The following is a 17,853-nucleotide window of genomic DNA, read 5'->3' as shown; positions in this document are numbered from 1 at the left end:
TCGGTGCGCTAATAAAATTTCTCGACTTCCAGGATAACCGCTCCGTGGTTCCTGGTTCACGTTTACAATAAATTATTTCAATTCGTTTTTCGCGCAAGCTGAAATTCAGTAGCTGTCGGTGCGCTAATAAAATTTCTCGACTTCCAGGATAAGCGCTCCGTGGTTCCTGGTTCATGTTTACAATAAATTATTTCAATTCGTTTTTCGCGCAACCCCAAATTCGGTAGCTGTCAGTCCGCTAATAAAATTTCTCGACTTCCAGGATAAGCGCTCCGTGGTTCCTGGTTCACGTTTACAATAAATTATTTCAATTCGTTTTTCGCGCAACCCCAAATTCGGTAGCTGTCAGTCCGCTAATAAAATTTCTAGACTTCCAGGATAAGCGCTCCGTGGTTCCTGGTTCACGTTTACAATAAATTATTTCAATTCGTTTTTCGCGCAAGCTGAAATTCAGTAGCTGTCGGTGCGCTAATAAAATTTCTCGACTTCCAGGATAAGCGCTCCGTGGTTCCTGGTTCATGTTTACAATAAATTATTTCAATTCGTTTTTCGCGCAACCCCAAATTCGGTAGCTGTCAGTCCGCTAATAAAATTTCTCGACTTCCAGGATAAGCGCTCCGTGGTTCCTGGTTCACGTTTACAATAAATTATTTCAATTCGTTTTTCGCGCAACCCCAAATTCGGTAGCTGTCAGTCCGCTAATAAAATTTCTAGACTTCCAGGATAAGCGCTCCGTGGTTCCTGGTTCACGTTTACAATAAATTATTTCAATTGGTTTTTCGCGCAAGCTGAAATTCAGTAGCTGTCGGTGCGCTAATAAAATTTCTCGACTTCCAGGATAAGCGCTCCGTGGTTCCTGGTTCATGTTTACAATAAATTATTTCAATTCGTTTTTCGCGAACGCCCATATTCAGTAGCTGTCAGTCCGCTAATAAAATTTCTCGACTTCCAGGATAAGCGCTCCGTGGTTCCTGGTTCACGTTTACAATAAATTATTTCAATTCGTTTTTCGCGCAACCCCAAATTCGGTAGCTGTCAGTACGCTAATAAAATTTCTATAACTTTACAATCTTCTCATAATCTTTCTGGTAGATAATATCGATAAAAAAATTATATCAAACGTTACACATTATTTTTGATTTGTTCTCATGCTGAAAATATTTATTAGTATTCGAGGTATAACTCGCGGTGGTTGGCGGTGGTCGGAGTTGGACGAGGAGGAGGACGAGGAGGACGAGGATTTGTGCTGGGTGAGTAAAACACTTTCATAATATTTTATGGCAATTGTAATTATATTTCATCTGAAATATTACAAACTTGTCACGTTGACAATAAATTATTTCAATTCATTTTTCGTGCAAGCACATATTCAGTAGCTATGAATAATCTTATACAATTTATTATATTATTAATTAATTAATTAATATTCTTATAATATTTGATGGCAATTGTAATTGTATTTCATCTGAAATATTACAAACTTGTCACGTTTACAATAAATTATTTCAATTCATTTTTCGTGCAAGCACATATTCAGTAGCTATGAATAATCTTATACAATTTATTACATTATTAATTAATTGATTAATTACATTAATCCTTACACAATATTTTTGATATGTTCCTATACTAAAAATATTCATTACTATTCCAGGTATTACCCCAGGTGGTCGGAGCTGGACTAGGAGGAGGACCAGGTGGACCAGGAGGAGGACGAGGTGGACGAGGAGCAGGCGGGGTGGGTCGTGGGAGAGGACCTCTCCTCTCCTCAGAGGAGGGGAGGGGGAGGGGCAGGGAAGGGGGAAGGGAAGGGGAGGGAAGGGAAGGGGGAGAGGTGGGCGGGGAGGGGGAAGGGAAGGGAAGGGGGAGAGGTGGGCGGGGTGTGGGAAGGGAAGGGGAAGGTGAGGGGGTGGGGGAGGGGGGGGAGGGAGGGAGGGAGGGTGGGAAGGAGGGAGGGAGGGAGGGAAGGAGGGAGGGAGGGAGGGAGGGCGGGAGGGTGGGAGGGAGGGAGGGCGGGAGGGTGGGCGGGAGGGAGAGAGTGGAGGACGGATGTCGATGCAAGCCCATTAGAGTTAATAGAGCAGTACCGCCCCCCTACACGCCCGCCCGCCCTCCCGCCCTCCCTCCCACCCTCCCGCCCTCCCGCCCACCCCTCCCCCTCCCCTCCCCTTCCCCTCCCCCTCCCCTTCCCCCTCCCCCTCCCCCTTCCCCTCCCCGCCCCTTCCCTTCCCCCTCCCCGCCCACCTCTCCCCCCTCCCTTCCCTTCCCTTCCCCCTCCCCGCCCACCTCTCCCCCTTCCCTGCCCCTCCCCCTCCCCTCCTCTGAGGAGAGGAGAGGTCCTCTCCCACGACCCACCCCGCCTGCTCCTCGTCCACCTCGTCCTCCTCCTGGTCCACCTGGTCCTCCTCCTCGTCCAGCTCCGACCACCTGGGGTAATACCTGGAATAGTAATGAATATTTTTAGTATAGGAACATATCAAAAATATTGTGTAAGGATTAATGTAATTAATCAATTAATTAATAATGTAATAAATTGTATAAGATTATTCATAGCTACTGAATATGTGCTTGCACGAAAAATGAATTGAAATAATTTATTGTAAACGTGACAAGTTTGTAATATTTCAGATGAAATACAATTACAATTGCCATCAAATATTATAAGAATATTAATTAATTAATTAATAATATAATAAATTGTATAAGATTATTCATAGCTACTGAATATGTGCTTGCACGAAAAATGAATTGAAATAATTTATTGTAAACGTGACAAGTTTCTAATATTTCAGATGAAATATAATTACAATTGCCATCAAATATTATAAGAATATTAATTAATTAATTAATAATATAATAAATTGTATAAGATTATTCATAGCTACTGAATATGTGCTTGCACGAAAAATGAATTGAAATAATTTATTGTCAACGTGACAAGTTTGTAATATTTCAGATGAAATATAATTACAATTGCCATAAAATATTATGAAAGTGTTTTACTCACCCAGCACAAATCCTCGTCCTCCTCGTCCTCCTCCTCGTCCAACTCCGACCACCGCCAACCACCGCGAGTTATACCTCGAATACTAATAAATATTTTCAGCATGAGAACAAATCAAAAATAATGTGTAACGTTTGATATAATTTTTTTATCGATATTATCTACCAGAAAGATTATGAGAAGATTGTAAAGTTATAGAAATTTTATTAGCGTACTGACAGCTACCGAATTTGGGGTTGCGCGAAAAACGAATTGAAATAATTTATTGTAAACGTGAACCAGGAACCACGGAGCGCTTATCCTGGAAGTCGAGAAATTTTATTAGCGCACCGACAGCTACTGAATTTCAGCTTGCGCGAAAAACGAATTGAAATAATTTATTGTAAACGTGAACCAGGAACCACGGAGCGCTTATCCTGGAAGTCGAGAAATTTTATTAGCGGACTGACAGCTACTGAATTTCAGCTTGCGCGAAAAACGAATTGAAATAATTTATTGTAAAAATGAACCAGGAACCACGGAGCGCTTATCCTGGAAGTCGAGAAATTTTATTAGCGGACTGACAGCTACCGAATTTGGGGTTGCGCGAAAAACGAATTGAAATAATTTATTGTAAACGTGAACCAGGAACCACGGAGCGCTTATCCTGGAAGTCTAGAAATTTTATTAGCGGACTGACAGCTACCGAATTTGGGGTTGCGCGAAAAACGAATTGAAATAATTTATTGTAAACGTGAACCAGGAACCACGGAGCGCTTATCCTGGAAGTCGAGAAATTTTATTAGCGGACTGACAGCTACCGAATTTTGGGTTGCGCGAAAAACGAATTGAAATAATTTATTGTAATCGTGAACCAGGAACCACGGAGCGCTTATCCTGGAAGTCGAGAAATTTTATTAGCGGACTGACAGCTACCGAATTTTGGGTTGCGCGAAAAACGAATTGAAATAATTTATTGTAATCGTGAACCAGGAACCACGGAGCGCTTATCCTGGAAGTCGAGAAATTTTATTAGCGGACTGACAGCTACCGAATTTGGGGTTGCGCGAAAAACGAATTGAAATAATTTATTGTAAACGTGAACCAGGAACCACGGAGCGCTTGTCCTGGAAGTCGAGAAATTTTATTAGCGGACTGACAGCTACTGAATATGGGCGTTCGCGAAAAACGAATTGAAATAATTTATTGTAAACATGAACCAGGAACCACGGAGCGCTTATCCTGGAAGTCAAGAAATTTTATTAGCGGACTGACAGCTACCGAATTTTGGGTTGCGCGAAAAACGAATTGAAATAATTTATTGTAAACGTGAACCAGGAACCACGGAGCGCTTATCCTGGAAGTCGAGAAATTTTATTAGCGCACCGACAGCTACTGAATTTCAGCTTGCGCGAAAAACGAATTGAAATAATTTATTGTAAACATGAACCAGGAACCACGGAGCGCTTATCCTGGAAGTCGAGTTTCACCGCGTAGCGGACCCGAAGCGCGGGATCCGGGAGGTTGAGAACCCGGTACTCGAAATACGTAGCGGACCCGAAGCGCGGGATCCGGGAGGTGGAGAACCCAGTACTCGAAATACGTAGCGGACCCGAAGCGCGGGATCCGGGAGGTTGAGAATCCGGTACTCGAAACACGTAGCGGACCCGAAGCGCGGGATCCGGGAGGTTGAGAACCCGGTACTCGAAGTTTGCGGAGCGCGACTCTCAACCGTCCGCTCTACTGCGCGGTTGTTACCAGACTGAGGGAACTCGGCTAGCCGATTTTAGATTGGTGACGTCACTTTCCGAACATCCGAAAATTCAAACTTTGGTTTCGAACTGTAATACTAGGTATGATGATGTATGTTGTATGATGATATGATATGATGTATAATGATTCTAGTGATCACATGCCCTCTGAATCAAGCAGGCATGCCTTCAGTCACTCAGCGTCGACATCACATGCAGTCAATCAATGTGCTCCTGTTTTGGAAGAGCTCTTCGGTTTTTCTGCGCTCCTGATACCAGGAGTAATTTTCGCTGAAATTCGTCCGATTTGCTTAGTGCTAAGTTTAAGTTGCGTATGAGCAAGCGACCACATGGACTCCAAAGCAAGCAAGCATGCACGATTGCTTTCGAAAATAGCGATTGCGAATGAAAATAAATTTCTGATTATGAAATCAAATTTCCGAAATAGTATTTTTCAACTTTTTCAGACCTAGGAAATAAAAAAATGTCTAGCAGAACAACTCAGTTTCTACTTTCAGTTTTCAATACCCAATCAGTTTTATGGATCACCAAACTTGCAAGATAACTTGAATTCCTCTAGATTAAATGTTCAAATTTCTCGTCAAATGATTGACAAATTATTTCCGTTTATACTGTTACTACTCATGCAAGACATAAACAAAATCTACATTTTTCAAGTTCCAAGTCCGACCATCGATCAGATACGTTAAACAGTACGACAATGTTCGTTTGCTCTCCATCAACCCACAACCGTTTCCGTATTTATGTTTTTCTCAAATTCCCGTGCATATATAACCCAGCACAAAAATCATACTGTGAATATTCTTTTGTCGCATGTTTCTCGAGCAACCCGCGTGTGCCGTCGCGTGTTTTTATTTTCCCTCTTGTCCTCTAGCGCTCGTTCTTTCCTCTATTATTACAAAATCCCTAAATCTCGGTAATCCTCTACTCCAAGTGCAACGCGTCACCGTTGACGGGATGACCGCCGGATCAGGGACACCTTCTCAAGAACGGGCTGTCTACTCCATGATTTATTTAGGGCTGATACGCACTTGGCACGTTCGAAATACACGCGTTGCGAAGAACAAAAAAAGGGCGAAAAGGGGGCTCGGTGACACACGCACACTACTTTGGCTCTCTCCTGACAAAAAGGTGTTCGAAAAACTGCTGAAACCGACAGGACAAACATTGTATCCTGGACCACCTCGCAGACACTGATGCAGAAACAGCAAATCTTCTTCGGCACAGTTTCGACCAAGGATCGTGTCAGCCCTTCTTTCTTAACTTCATATACAGCGATTCACGTAAATATTTTTTACCAACTACAACTTAGGCGAAGACTGTCAACGTTGCTGATAGCTAGTTTATTTTTATTTATTAGACTGACTAGATTCGGAGAATGCTCAGCATAAACTTTGAAGGTTACGGTTTTACTCGAATGAAAAATATAAAAACGAGTCAATTCTACTAGTGTCAGCATCGTGATTTATTCTTTTTACAAAAGTAAAAAAGTTATCGTTTAGCATTTTCTATTAATATAATGTACCATGTATCTTTACTATGAATAACTATGTAATAACTATATCATAAGCGTGGGAGAAATGCAATAAAGGGAAGTTATAAGTTTTGCATTTACAATTTATCAATAGGTACTTTGATAATAAATACACTTATCTTAGGTTTCATTTTCTATTAATTTTATATCAATTAGTCTTGCTATTCGTAAAACTTGTTGTACAAAAAAATCATTACATACTACTATTGCTAATGTTCTCTTATTACTATGACAACTGATGGTATTTATCAAAATTCACCACATCATTAAACTGCACTACTAAAACCACTTTAATTTAAGGTTCTTTCCATTCCGGATTCACAAAGCCTTTGGAGTTGCAATTGTCGTCTTGACCTTGCTTGCCTGGGCCAGAGTCAAAGAAGAGTGAAACGTTGAACTTTGGTTGGGTTTGATGGCTGATTTCCACCGGGGAAGTGTTAATTTTATTAGTAACTCCGCGGGCTGAGCCTGCCGAGTTGGTGTGGCCTCTGTAAACAAGAAGCAGCATAGTTAATAATTGAATATCGGAACGGCACCGTTTACACTAATTCTAATTTACGCTCAGATCGAGCTTGGCTTGATAAACAAGCGTGCAACAGCTACTTGAGCTCAAGTATCTCTGACCATTTACCAGGGAAAAAATTGATCCATTCATTTCATCGTGAAAATGTAAAAAGAAATTGAAATATTTAATCTCAATTCTATGTGTAGAAAATCGCAGTAAAATTATGTAAGCACAAAATCACGAATTCGCAATAGAATCTAAACACAAAAGAAAAAAAATTCAACGATACAAGGATTTGTATTATCAAGGGAAACCAAAATTGTTCGATTTTCTTCTAATAGTTTTCAGCATATAGATAAGAAATTTATTGATAAAAAAATATAATCCTAATTCTGAAACAGAGTTGAAACTTGATTAGTCTAATTCGCTAAGCTTTTTCCGATTCTATATCACTCGGTGAATGAAATCAAATATCTGATCTACCATTTTTAAAATTACGAATTCGCTGTCAAGAATTTTACTCTCCATCGTTTCTCCAACACCGAAAAGATTTCACACTCTTAGCTTGGAATTCTTGGTCGTCCAAATACTTATAATCTGTCTAAATTTTTAACTCCCTAAAATAACAAATTTGCAAATCTCTAATCACGATACGAAATTGAATCTAGTTTAAACAGACCGTGAGGCTTCATCGAAATTCTACCGAACTTGTCAACTAAGATTATTCAAACGATTCATTACACTAAATTGTCGTCTGCATCGTTCTCTCCGAAAACCCCGACGACCAAGTGTTCCATTGTTTTTTTACCTTTATAGTATAAGTAGATACCTCAATTGTATATAGAGAACGGAACGTAACGAAGCGAGATGCCTAAAGTGATAATTTCGTCATGAATTTTAATTCCCTAGAAAGAGAGAGAGAGGTAGAAAAATATAAGGACAAATATAAAGAGACGGAGAGTCCTGGGCCCTGGACCTCAACTCGAAACGTACCCTCGGTAGGCTTGCTGCACGTTGGCACTCGATGAATTTTAATTTCGTCAAGGTTTGCTCTCCAAGTAGAGCACCGCGCCTTCTAGGTACCTGTGAAAAGGGGTTTCGTACACTTGGGGACAATGAATATGAGGCGGCTAATTTTTTACACTAGACAGTTATGTTGGCAACACAGAGAAACTTACAGCTCCATAGTCGGCCGAGCGCGACACAAACTCAATCTCAATAACCATAAAGTAACCCATGAACGTCGAATCTAACCTTAGAATACGTGTCAATCCAACAAGTCAATTATCCCCGCGGAATTCGAAGGTTAGATTCGACGGTCATGGGTTATTTTATGGTTATTGAGATTGAGTTTGTTTCGCGCTCGGCCGACTATGGCGCCTTAGATTTCTCTGTGTTGCCAACATAACTGTCTGGTGTAAAAAATTACCATTCCCAGATTCATTATCCCCAAGTGTAACTCTGCCTGCCTCGAACCTACGCTCTTTCAGATCCCGTTACAGCTGCGAAGTCCGCGTCTTGTTCTCTCTGCGTTTCCCATTCTTATGTTTTTTTGTTTTTTTTTTTCTTATAGTGAGAAAGAGAGAGAGAGAGAGAGAGTGAGCTCGAGGCGAAGGCCATCATTGCGAGAATGTCACACTCATGCCATGCCATACCATCAGACAACGACGATGACGTCTACATGCCTACGAGGCATTCTCATATAAATTCACGATTTCACACGTAATCCAGCTCTCGTCTCGTATACATCCTTTCAATACGTGTACCTACACCTTCCGGCCTTCTCTTTCAAGTTTTACCTGTCTGGTTATTATTAATTCCCTTTTCCCCACTCGCATCGAGTGTATACCGGGAAACAGGAGTTCTATCGCACTTTTTTCAAATTCGGGTAAATATAAGTAGCATTGGATTAATTTGATGCTCACAGGTAATCAATGAAAAAAATAACACACAAAGAAACAACCTGCGGCGGGACTATTTTTGAGGAAATTGTTATTTAATTTATTTTTTAAACATGGAATAATCAGTTTTCCGATTAGCCCCTGCATCGTGTTTTAACCCTCTGAGTCACACCGAGTCAAATTTTATAACGTGACAATATTCTGTGATGTTTGGGGTCGTTGATTACGAATCTGACATCAGATTTCAAAAATTCAAGATTGCGGATCCAATACGGCGGACGAAAATTTCAAATTTTATCGATTACGGTCGAAAAACTTTATGCAGGGATTTTCGGGGTCGCTAATTGGATTCGCCATAATGAATTTTCAAAATCCGATTTCAGATTCGTAATCAACGATCCCAAAAACTTGTAATTTATGTAAAACATGTTTACGTGTGTAACTTTTTCGGTAATAAATTATTCCTTCAATTTTTACAATTTCTTTCAATCAATTTGTTAAGAATACTCACCACTGTGACTCAACGGGTTAAACTATAGAATGTTACTGATTCTTTGGTTACTTTGATGTATTCTTTTCTGTTACATCTATACAAAGATTATCAGAATCTCAAACCAATTAATTAAAATTCATTAAATTTTTCCGATTGAAAAATAAAAACCTCTGTTCAAGAATCAAGTTAAATTTGTGTTTTTCTGATTAGCATTTCCACGTTCCTCTTGCTTTATTTACTTTCTTTTCATAAAAATATACTTCACTACCTTAATTTGATTCCGATTGAAGCTAACTCAGTTAGTTTCATTAAATGAACGGAAAAAAAAAAAATTTTTTCAATCCTTCATCTCCCTTTGTCCTTGCAATTAGTTTTTACTTTATTCGTATAACATGAATCCATTCGATTTCCCAACAAGAAAGAATAACATTTATCCATATATTATAAATTCACTTGTTCCACCGTTCCGTCTATCATAAAAAAATCTTTTCTAACAAGCATTTATTTTTCATTAGGATTACCCGACTCAGCGACTCTGTATTTTTAATTTGAAAAAAAAAAAAAAAAAAAAGAATAAGAAAATTGTTTTCCCTGGCAGAAATCGATCAACTTCGCGTTTTCTTCTTTCTCTTTTCTCAACACGTCAGGGCGTATAATCATTTTTTCGATAGAGTGTACGATTCGAGTTGCGTTTTTTCCCCTCCGTACATATACTCGGTAGGACTGGAGCGGCTTGTTAGCACTCAATTAACTGGCACCACCGTGTCAGTCCATAGCGGTGTAGGTGAGTACAACATATATGTATATAATATATAGATAAAGTATATGCATATTATATATATATATATATTCTGACTTCTATCAGCGCTGTCTCGTCTTGGAAGCCTTTCTTTACACCTCGAGCTCAACTGACACGTATAATATCTGCCTACCTGTCTCAATGCCTCAGCCTAAAGTCTAAAAACTCAGCTTTCAGGGTCCGCTTACGGTAAGCATCTGTATTTCACGTGTATGTGTGTGTGTGTACAAAGATTTTTAATTTTTTTTTTTTTGCTATTTCATCTTATTTTTACCCACCTTAAAATCTCGCTTTTTATTTTGACTGCTTCTTTGTAGCCTGCCTGAATTACGGAAATATACACGTGTATGTGTATATACGATGAGCTGCAGATGTAGCATGAAATGGGATATTTATAGACGTGGTGTGTATGGAAAAATATGATCATCACGTAATTACGTATGTCTTATGAACGTATTTCTTAATGGGCAACGCGAAACGGTATTTCACAGCTTCTTTCTAAACTTTTTACGGACACGTACCAATCGGCACTCGGTACAACTAGCTTGTAACGAACGAATCTTAAGTATCGCACGAGAAGGAAGAGAGAAAAAAAAAATATATATATACATGAATATTGTTTCTTTCTTCTTTAAATACATTGTTTTCACTCCGTTCTCGTCGTCTGAATTAGCGTACAATGAAAATGAACCTATTTTGTTGAAAGCTGGAATAAAATTTTCAAAATCAGATAAGGATGGTAAAAAAAAAAAAAAATAAAAAGAGAGAAGAAAATAAACTGTGTATATTATAAATAGCGATTCGAGAATTTGCCTCTCTCCATCGTTATTCCTTCTTTCCTCTGCAGTCTTTCTTTTCAGTATACGTAACGGAGCTTTTCGAGGAATAAATTAAGACCATATTATTCGTCTATATACATATACGTGTGTACATATGACATTAGGCAATATACTATAAGTCGACGACTTGACTTATTGTAAGTTCGTACATTTTTATTTCATTTCATTGCATTTTTGTTTGTTTGTTTATTTGTTTCTTTGTTGTTGTTTTTTTTTTTTTTTTGCCCTCCGCTCTTTCAAATTTTTTAGTAAATTTTAACGATCCATACAAATTTACAGTGGTGAAATTGAAAAAAGAACGAATAAATGATGCATGAATGAATCACCTAACGACCAAACGAACGTACGAATGAATGAACGAATGAAACTGTCAAAGCTTTGCGAATCGTATACGAAATTTTACGTATGCACGCGTATGAACATACATTTTTCACCAAGAAAACAATAATTACACAGCTTCTCTAATTGAAGTATTTAGATATTCACGATATCTTATTGGATAATACCTTCATTTATTTTATAATATAATTATTTTCATTTATGCATCCCTCTCTCTCTCTCTCTCTCTTAAAAATCGGTGAATTCTATCTATATTTGTATCATTCTCTTTCTGTTCGGGAGTGTCCTTATTTACGGATATATATATATATATATATAAAAGAGTGTGTTTGTCTATTTATTTGACTTTTCTAAAAAAGTTGGTATGCGTGCGCCTGTACGGGCAGGTACACTTTCAGCCGCTCTCTCTCTCTCTCTCTCTGTCTCCTATCTTTGGACTTTATTGACAATATCACACGTATGGACACCCGCGTATAATAACACACGACGATACGTGTATTGTATGCATATATACACATGTGTGTGTGTATATATATATATACAGTGTAACATGGTACATTTATACACGTATACTTACACACGACACCACCTGGCAATGTAAATTTGTTACTATTTTCTACCTCAAACACTTCAAGAGTCTCTAAAGAATATAGTGGTGTGGAGTCGACAAAGATTGACGTGGGACAAATATTTACTGAAATTTATACAACATTATTAATATATTGTCAAATTTACGCGCTTCTATACGTATACGTATATAAATATACACCTGTATAGTACATTTTCTTAACGGTGTATCATTATCCGTGTGTGTGTGTGTGTGTGTGTGTGTGTGTAATAAATCTGCGTGTGTCATAACGTCAATGTGTATCCTTGATATTGTTCTTCAACGCAAACACTTCACAGCGGGATCAGTGTGAATTAACCTCTATAATGCAAACGAGGAATCGTCCAGTGTATACATATGTATGTGTATGTATAATTTATTTCACGTAAACTAATGAAGAAAGAATAATTTTATTGGATGAAGCTTGCTTTTTTAGAAACGATAACGATGTTTCGAATTTTAAAAACAAAAATTACATATTTTCACAAAAATTTATATTGAAAATAATAATTAAACAAACTTCAGATTCGCCTTTACAATATTTGAATAAAAGTGATTTAAATGGGAAACTGAAGATTGTTTAATTGTTATTTACAATCTCGCTCTCTTCTTTTAACTCGGAAAATAGAAACAATGAATTTTCGATTCATGACTCTATAGGTTCATGGTCTGATTTCAATTACCAGGATACCTGAGTCTTTGGAAAAACGAAACCTCGATTCAAATATTTCAAAGGAAAAATTTCTAAAATTCATCCACAATGTTTACTCCAACGCGTCTCTATCAATTTCCATTTCTGTTTGCTTCTATTTTTTTAATTCAATCAGCCCGATTGCGTGTTGAGTCGAATATCGCTGAATTTAAAGTGTTCGAAAATGAGAATGTATAAAATTAATGTCACATAGTTTTCGTCGTTCACTTTCTCTCTTATTTCATCCACTCGGCCATTTCGTTATCACAGAATAGATAAATTCTACACTTTAATTTTTTTCATACGCTTTTATTCTTTTCATTCGAATTTTGATATTCGTTGTATCTTTCTGAAGTATTTCAAATTCTCACAATAATGTTTAATAGCGATTAAACTGGCAAACTTTGAGCGTTCGTTTCTGCATCTAGGTGGAAAAGTGAGAGTGAAAGAAAATTTGAAAAAAACAAAAAATTTCAAAATCTCGAGTTAATTCTACGAGTCCAGCTGATTAAGCAGTCGAGAAGAGTAACCGAGGATAAAGAATAGAAAATGAGAAACACCAGCAGCAGCAATGTACAAACATAAATATCTCTGAATCCGACGTGAGTATAATAAACGGTATAGAGTGAGAGATGATTTCACTTTATATATATATATATATATATACGTGAAGTAAACACACTTGTATGAATACCGGGTGGTCGTTTACTCACAAGCGAGTAAATGTACATACTAGTATAATATGTAAAAGAAACGGCAACAAACCTCTGTGTGATAACAATTCCGAATGTCCGTATAAACGCAGAAAAATTATACTTGGTTCAATCAACGAATTTTCGTTTTTATGGTTTTTTTATTTCTCAGTAACATTTTACTCATCATTTGTACGAAATTAAACAACCAAGCGACAATTTTTCGCGTCAAGTTGCTGTTGCGTCGTTATTTCGGGTTCATTTTTTAAATACGGCGAGAAAAAAAAAAACAAGAAAGAAAGAAAATTCCAAAACATGTGAAATATTTACCCTAAAACATTTTTAGATTCTTATTTTAAAGTAAGGGTGTTTTTTTTCTGACATATCACTGTTGAAATGATTTCTGTATGGAACTTCCTACACTGTATTAGAAATTTTATTCGGATAAGGAAAAGTGAATTCATCGTACGTTTACTGCTTATTCAATTTATAAATTTCAAATAAATATACTACACAATTTAGTAAGTACGAATTATTTTTTTCCCACTTTTTCCCTAATTTACATCGCTGCACCGAATTTGTAAATTTTTAACCTGATTTCGTAAATTGACAACTCATGTGTACAGTAAATATGTTATAATAAGCACACAATCACTTTTAACACGCTGAAATAAAAGTACGATAAAAATTGTCCACAAATTTGTTGCGAAACGAAAGGATGGATGAAAAAAAAAAACGAAGACATTAAAAATTTCTCCGCAACCGTAAAAATTATGAAGACCAAAAATTGTATAGGTAATTTAAATCGAGGATTGAAGATCTTCGCAACAATATAAGCTATTGTAAAATTCTGATTGTGGTTTAACATAAAGTGTAAGATGTTAGGAGTTGATTCTACGGTAAAAATGCTGCAAACAAAAAGTTTTGTAGATGTTATAATCGTTGGATGCAGATTGACAAGATTTTCCAGAAGACTAACATTTTCCGACTCCTGTTAAGATACTAAAATCTAAATCATTCAAAAAATACAATATCAACAAAGTCAGCTGCAGCCAAATTATTATTCTCGTCGTAAAAAAGTAAGTTTCTAACTTTAAATCGTTTCTAATTTCCATTATGAAATATTGATATTTTCACTTTATTCCATGACCAAAATAAAAATTCCCCAACAATTCTCGGTTTTTCATGACCACTTTTAAATTCCCTTATATTTCCAGACTTTTCAGGCCTTCCAGTTTCAATGCCACCCTGGATGAATCTAACCTAATTATATTGCCATTATATGGTATGAGTTTGTTTCAAAATTCTGAATTTAATTTTGACGTAAGTATACTTGATGAATTGGTACTTTTCATTGCATTCGTGTTTTTTTTTTCACGTCAATGTTTAGATTACATTTGAAACTCAAGTTGATTGTAAATAAATAAAATGAATAAATAAACAAAAATTGTTGCTCCGTATGATCTACGATACCGAAAAACACGTAAACTATGTAAATTGCATGCAACAATGGTAAGGATGGAATTCTCGGCGTTGATGGTAGGCCTGTCTGCAAAAGCACAAGCCCGAATCGTTCGAAGTCCGCGTATAATAGACGGTAGAAATATATAGGTGTGTTTGAGAATGTGCGTATGCGTGTGCCAACCATCGACACGAGTTTGCGAGGAGAAAATATTTGTCGCTCAAACAGCGGAGGAGGAAGTCTCGTCGAGTCGTCGAGGCTGGTTGGTTTGCTATGGGTTACCCGGTTACCCGGTCGCTGCTTCACGGTTTGTCCATTCGGTTTCAGTCCTCCTCTCTCTCTCTCTCTCTTTACTTGGCTTAGCCACCCCGTCGCACCGCATAAAATCTCTCTTCAATTTTATCCCCCTCCAAATCCAAACTAGGACCTGCCTCAACTCTGTTTACCGAATCGTGGATTGAGGCTCGATTTCTACCAGTCAGCCGGAACCGATCGCCAGACGCGATTCGATTATATTTCGATTCGTCATTTTCGATTTAAAATTTTCATCGTTCGAGCCGCGTTGCTTGAAATTTTTTCCCGATCTTCGAATCGATTTTCTCCGATTTTCTGGCCCAACGATTTTTACACTTGAAATAAGGGATGGTAAGAAGAAAAAAAAAAATAAATAAAATAACGAGACAAACACCGGAAGAAACCGATAAAATTATTTTTCTCATTAAAGTGGAGAACAAATACTGTTGAATTGGTGAATAAATTTTGGGCGGAAATTGTGTCAATGAAAACAAAAAAAAAAAAAAAAGATAGAAACTCATGTTTTGAGAGGCATCATCGAATCTAAATTTTGAGAAAAAAAAAAATAAGCTAAATAAACTGTTAACCACATTTCGCATCGATGGGTTAAAAAATATTTGCACAACTCGAGGATCCTTGTAGAATGATAATTAACCGTATACCCGGCAAAGAACTGCAGTGGTTATAAAATAAACGCTGCTGCAATTCAGCTCGTGAAATGCAAAAAGATTTTTGCTAACGATCATTTTCTGCAAGCACTAAGTGGATCGTTCGCAATGAATATCGAGGCACGTGTCTTCGGTGCGAAGTTTCGAGCCGTCTTTTATGAGTCTGCGTAATTGCGTTAAGACTCCGCGTACCGACATACGTATGGGAAATTCCATGCAAACCCAACCGACTTCTACTAACACTCACCATTTTTGATTTTGTTCAACATTTTTTCTGCTATTGTCCCAATTCCAATACATTACCCACAATTTTTTCAGGTCCTTTATACAACTGGCTGATTCATTACTTATTAATATTGACAGTGATTTTGAAAAGGACCTTTTTCAAAATTCTCAATAACTCTATTTTCTTTTTCAAACATTTCAAGACCTGGACAATTTTTTTTGTCTATTATTCTCAAGAAACTAAATTTTTCTGACCAACTGAAACATTGTTTGGACGCTCTGAAAATGCTTAAAAAGTTCTCAAAACTTCTATATTTCACTTAGAATATTTCTAACACAGATTCCATTGTCGAGCAATTTCTATTTTTTTGGCACATTACGTTGCGTTTTTTTTTTTTTTTTTCAACAACCTTATAACGAACCAGTCCAGAAATGTTCCAAGTGAAAAATAGAATTAATAAAAAATTTTCGGATAATTTTCAGACCGTTTAAACAACGTTCTAGTTGACGAGAAAAATTCAAAGTGCTAAGATCGAAAAAAAAAAAAAAATCAGAAAAAAATGATTTCATCGTGAGTCCAGAGTTTCGAAATGTTTGGATAAGAAAATACCATTTGCAAAAAATTTTTCAGGCTTGAAAAAAAAAGCTACATTTCAGAATCACTTTTTAATATTTATAAATAGTCAACAAGTCGAATAAAAAATCTGAAAAAATTCAGGGCACCGTTTCTGAGTTGGGAGAATTGCAGAAAAAATTTTGAACGGAATTAAAAATGTTAAGAGTCAGTCGCTGGTCGGGTTCGCATGGAATTTCCCATATATGTATCACGTAGGCCTATATATAAATGGAAAATAATGTGACGAGTGCTTCGCCTTGGTGCAGCATATATAAGAGTGTTAACAACACTAACTAAGATAATCAGTCATTACCCGTTGTTAGCGGGCGTATACCGATGCTCGCGAACTCAATTTTCATTGGCTCGAAGCCGCTCCCCGTAACAGAATGGACAAATACAAGCCATCGGACGGTCTGGTTAGCAAGTGATCTGGAATTTTTCTTTCACACGTTTCAACTACCAATTGCCACCGGCCTCAGAACGAGGCTTTAATCATTCTCGGGCAAACGACGAACGTTCTCATTTTTTTTCTTTTCACAATTTTTAATATTCCGTCGCTCTCTCATGTTTTTTTTTTTTTTTTTAATTCTTTTTGGCCTTTCAAACTTATTTATGCTACTCATTTCTACGTAATTAACGGGACACATTTGATTTTATACTTCGGTTGAAGGGTCGATTTTTTTTTAGAATGAATTTTTGACGGAAGACTGTTTTCTATGAATTTACTCGGAACACGTTATTCTGTTATTTTTTTATTTTTTTTCATCACGTTGGCATCATTGAATATACAATATTGCATGTGATAAAATTATTTATGCCTAACAAATGGCCACGTTGAATTGAATGCTGATAACAAAATCTGTCTCGAATTCATTAACACTTTGTAGAAAACAGTCTTTTAGAATAATGAAATAAGCCATCGTGGATTGAAATTGAACGAAACGGTTGGATTTTCAATAATTTTTAATCGATTTGAAAGGAGCATCGATGTATCCAAACTTTTATTTACAATTACAGTGACTTTTATTTTTCTACTATTGAACAGTTACAAGCTTTGTAACTTCCGAAATTCGCAATTTGATAAACGCTCAATGCACGATCACTTATAAATAAGATCGAAAATTTGTATAGAAGTTTTTCCAACTAACCTCGGTGATATTTATTTTTCTTAATTTTCTTCGGCAAACGTGTGGAACTTGAAACTTTTACATTTGCGCCAGATTAAGAAAGGAGGCGTTTCAAAAGTGATCGATGTTATCAATTCAGCTCGCATCTGCAAAAAAAAAAAAAAAAAAAAAAAAAAAAAAAAAAAAAAAAAAAAAAAAAAAAAAAAAAAAAAAAAAAAAAAACCAATATTTATAATGAGAAACAAAACACGAAGACATTCGTATTTATTCTATTTTTTCACCTCTGCAAGCCTCTGTTTTCTTTTG

General features: G+C 36.9%; 1 long non-coding RNA gene across 2 annotated transcripts in view; it reads right to left on the bottom strand.

The window, feature by feature from the left end:
* Positions 1-6,225: 6,225 nt before the first annotated feature.
* Positions 6,226-17,853, bottom strand: part of LOC124295334 — a 55,670-nt gene continuing 44,042 nt past the window's right edge. For both annotated transcript variants that reach the window (XR_006905251.1, XR_006905252.1), the window contains 2 exons: positions 17,569-17,693; positions 6,226-6,777 (listed from right to left, as the gene is read on the bottom strand). This is a non-coding gene — a long non-coding RNA (uncharacterized LOC124295334). The remainder of the gene's footprint in view (positions 6,778-17,568; positions 17,694-17,853) is intronic.

Source organism: Neodiprion lecontei, chromosome 7, assembly GCF_021901455.1.
Source record: "Neodiprion lecontei isolate iyNeoLeco1 chromosome 7, iyNeoLeco1.1, whole genome shotgun sequence".
Lineage (NCBI taxonomy): Eukaryota > Metazoa > Arthropoda > Insecta > Hymenoptera > Diprionidae > Neodiprion > Neodiprion lecontei.
The sequence above is the reverse complement of the archived record's forward strand: the minus strand, read 5'-3'. Positions and strand labels throughout refer to the sequence as shown.